The following is a 4688-nucleotide window of genomic DNA, read 5'->3' as shown; positions in this document are numbered from 1 at the left end:
TCCAGAAATACCAATCGAAAACTTCAATTTAGCAGGGTTGCCTTCGTACAAATTTTAGTAGAATTATTTACAAATAATTAAATCTTTAAAACGTTCGGTGCATCGCAAATCAGCTATAATTTGCACGCTAAGATAAATGGGCGTTTAGTATGTAATCTATCGACACTAGTGACCAATTGTTTGATTAAAAACTCTAACTAGCAAATCGCGTTTATGCGATTCCAAGCGATTCTTAACATTTCAGAGAATATGTTTTTCGTTGAAACAAAAAGGATTCGTTGGATTAATTGCATTCCAAAATACTTGTACCAACAATCAACCTGGCCGACGAATAAATATAGTCACTCTACGGTTTCTATGGGTTTGAATGGAAGTACAGTCAAATTTCCTTAACTTGAAGTACCATTTTGCAAAAGAAAGATTCGAGCTATGATGACTTTGAGTTAAAGAATTTTTTTGTAATTGTATGTAATTTGCTCTATAAATTCTGTTGCACCCTATTTAGTTCAAGTTATAGAAAATTGAAGTTATACAAGTTTGAGTTATGGAACTTTGACTTTGAAAATTATATTATGTACCTTCTGCTCATGGTACAGTATCCGGATTTGTTGTTGTTAACTACTCTTAAAGTAAAAACTTTCAGAAAATTTTTTTTTTTGTATGTTGCACACCGTTGACATATGGTACAAATTTGAGCGCCATCTGTCACTTAGTTTGTTTAGAGCAGCTGTTAATGTGAAACTACCTCAAGTGCATTTAGCGATTTTTAATATGGAAAATTCTTGTTGTACGCGATTTTTGACCAAACACGGCACCACTGTCATCGCTCAGGCACCATATTCGTCAGATTTGGATCCGTGCGACTTTTTCCTATTCCCTTAACTCAAATTAGCCCTTCGTGGTAAGCGTTTTGAGTCGATTGAATCGATTGAATCGGTAAAAGAGAATTCGCTGAAGGAACTAAAAGCCATACCTGCACGGGCCTACGAAAAGTGTATGGAAGATTAAGTTAAGCATTGGCATATGTGTATCGCTTCAGAAGGAACATATTTTGTAAAAGATAAAATAAATTTGGAATAAAATTTAAATTTGTGTCTTTTATTTACAAAATCCGAGTACTTTTTAAGCAGAAGGTATTAACTATAAAAATTATTCAAATTCAATTGGTTGTTGTAAATTAGAAAACTTTTATAATGATTGTCGAATTTATTGACCCGTAAAGCAAGTGTTCATAGAAAATTAGTTTTTATATATTATACCTAAAATGCTATCTTAAAACAAAAATAAAAAGCAACAGATTAAGACAATTAGATACACATATCGACACTTACCACTAAGAGATTATGTTTTAAAAGCAATTGGATTGTTAACCTAAAAACCTTGATACAATGGTAGTAAAAATAAAAAACAAGACGATACTAATCTGCGGCTTATCTAAAGTGTACTAAATAAATATCAAACATTTGACAAGCAAAATGCAATATATCAAATGCAACACAACTTCATTTTACATTTAACTAACTAAAGATAGCATAAATTCAATAAATAATATGTACTTTTCTTTATTTCGATTTGGGAGAGTTGAAGTTTTTAGAAATTAAAAATTTTTATATGAAAATGAAAAATATACTTTAAGTATCTGCTGCAGCTAAAAATAGAAATAAATGTGACAAGCGCATATGCTTAATGTAACAAAGTATAAAGATACACCGCTGCATGTGGTCGTGCTGAGGCGTTGCTAAACTGCACTGCTGTTGCACAATTACTGTACTCAAGTTGGGGAAAAATAGTACGTAAATGTGGCATGCCCCAGATTTGACGACATTTATTTAATGATAACTGTGTAACTAAGGTAAAAATATAAAAGCGAGAGCTGGGCCAACAGCACTACACTTGGTTGCAAAGTAAGCTAAAATAAATGAAATAAAAGAAATGTTGCAAAAGAAAAAAAAATATTTTGAAACCTAAAATGTAAAATAGCTAGAAACATAAAAAGTATACCATTTGTTCCTAACTAAAAGATTGTGTGACTGATAAGAAAAATTTAGATAAATTTCTTTTTAAAGAAAAAAATCCTTCAAAACCTTTGGATTAAGTAAATACAAGTAGTGAGCAAAACTATTTTTCTATATATTTCAATCACAGACAAAAAACATATTTAAAAACACCTGAAGAATGACTCAAGTACTAAAATATTTTTAGTTTATCTTTTTTTTTTAATTCTGCGTATGGCAAATCATATTTAATGGTAAATACAAATCACTTTGAAGCAACAATTTTCTACTTCCGCACTGCAAGTGATTCAATTTGCATAAAAATACTTAAATTTCCGGACTTTGGCAATACAATTTTCATCATGCCTCCTGCCTAGGAGTGCAAGAAAAATCTGCACTTTTAACGTCTATTTTACACACTTTTCAAATCAAAAACACCACAGATACGCGCTTGCATGCAAGTTAAATTTATGTTGTTCTTGTGATAACAACCGAGGTTCTGCAATTTTTCCAGTGCAAACATTGAAAGCGCAACCTCAACAGAATTTTTACTATCAGATACATAAAGCTTGAACTCCCCTATATTACATACGTTCACGAAAGTATCTAAGTACATACGTTTGTGTTTGCATAGAAATGCTGCCAGGAGTGTTGAAAATATGAATAAAGAAATAAAATAAAAAACTTGGAAAAATGTTCGTATTCAAGAATAAAAATGTGGTAAAAAGAAACCCTTCTTTTAACCATTTACTTCGTACCATTTTTTCATACTATTTTAACTTCAAAGCAATTGTGATGACAATGAAATAGATGCGGGATTTGTTTTTTTTAACTAATATAAGACAAATAAACTTCAACAACAGAAAGACACACAAAATCTATTTCCAGCAAGCTCGATTAGATATAAACTATGCAGACAATGGTTTCTAAGTTTTTACTACACACGACATATATTTTCATAAAAATTTATAAATAATTTACTTACAAAACTCAGTTTTAGTAGACAAGTTGCGAACCAATTCAACCAAACATTTTACAAATTAAAGTACATAAAAAAGTGTATAATATAAAATACATTGAAGTAACAAAAGTTGTGGAAGTTCATTTTGTTGGGTACTTCCTCAAAAAATCTACAAAAAAAATTACTTCAAAGCAGTTCTGATGACCAAGCAAGACCAATAAAAACGGAAAATTTTTTTACAACTCTGATATCTAACAAAGGATTTTAGTCAATAGTTTAATATTTAATATTCAACAAGGACATATTTTTCCAATAAAAAAGTAACAAACAAAAAGGAGTGAAAATGAAGAATTATCTCTTCCATTGACTTGACTTGGTTTTAGTTTAGTTTTAGCGACGTATGTCAAATGCAACTGTCATTCATATTGCCATTTCACAATATGGATCACTTAGCAACCTATGCACATGTTAAAACGGAAAGCTTGCTACAAAAATGATGATTCTGTTGTAGTTACATTTCGAAACAAGTAGTTTTTAGTAATGAAATAAATTTTTGCTTGGAAGATTAGGTGTTAAACAGAATATTCTGTGACAGTGACAATTAACTATCGCAAAGATCACCAGCATTTACAAGTCACTGTATAGTGTGACTTATAGTATGATATTCATTTGATCTAGAAATATATGGTAAGTCTGTATGTTACATTAATAAAAAAGACTGATGTATGTCTTTTGAATGGCCACCAAATTCATGTGATTAGACACCCGTAGACATTTTTTGATGTTATCAAAAAGATGATGTTTATGCGGACTATCCTTAAGGCTCAGTTAGTCGGTACGTACCGTAAGAACTTTAGCGAACTTAACCCAAAGCAAAATACACACAGGTATGGTTGGTTGTATATTTTGCTTTGGTTTAAGTTTACTAAAGTTCTTACGGTACGTACCGACTAACATAACTCCGATATCTAACAAAGGATTTTAGTGAATAGTTTATATCAAACGAAAAAAAAAATGTGTGTATTTCGTTTTGACATAAGTTTCTACGGCACGTACCGACTAATGGGCCTTTATACTATCGACACTTTGAAAACAAACATCCATGAATTTATGACCAGTTAGATCATTGTCTTTTAATAAGTCATCGAAATTTGCCTCAAAAGATTCAACCGCACTGTTTATACCTCTAACGGTAATGTGTCACAGCAAAATAAAAATATTTAAAAAAAGTAGAAATTAATATAAATTAAACAAAAAATAAAAAGACTTAATTAAGTTACGACATCAAGAAATGATCATTATGATGTTAATGATTATGATTATGATAATGAAATGGATGGTACTAATCAAATTTATTAAATAAATTATAAATTAATTAAATAAAATATAAAATATTTGTAAACTAAAATTAAAGATTTTAAATAACTATAAAATATAAAAAAAAATACAAACAAAAAAGAATATTGAGACTCAATATAATATGGTAGCAAAAATGAAACTTGAAATAAGAGCAATGAAAATAAAAATTATAAACTAAAATTTAAAATAATAAAAATAAAATGTAATGTAATAAATTTAATATAAAAAAATATAAAATCTAATATAATAAATTTAATATAAAAAAAAATAAAATCTAATATAATAAAATAAAAATAAAATCTAATAAAAATAAAATCTAATAAAAATAAAACTTAATAAAAATAAAATCTAATAAAAATAAAATCTAATAAAAA

This window comes from Teleopsis dalmanni, chromosome 1, assembly GCF_002237135.1.
Source record: "Teleopsis dalmanni isolate 2A chromosome 1, ASM223713v2, whole genome shotgun sequence".
NCBI lineage: Eukaryota > Metazoa > Arthropoda > Insecta > Diptera > Diopsidae > Teleopsis > Teleopsis dalmanni.
The sequence above is the reverse complement of the archived record's forward strand: the minus strand, read 5'-3'. Positions refer to the sequence as shown.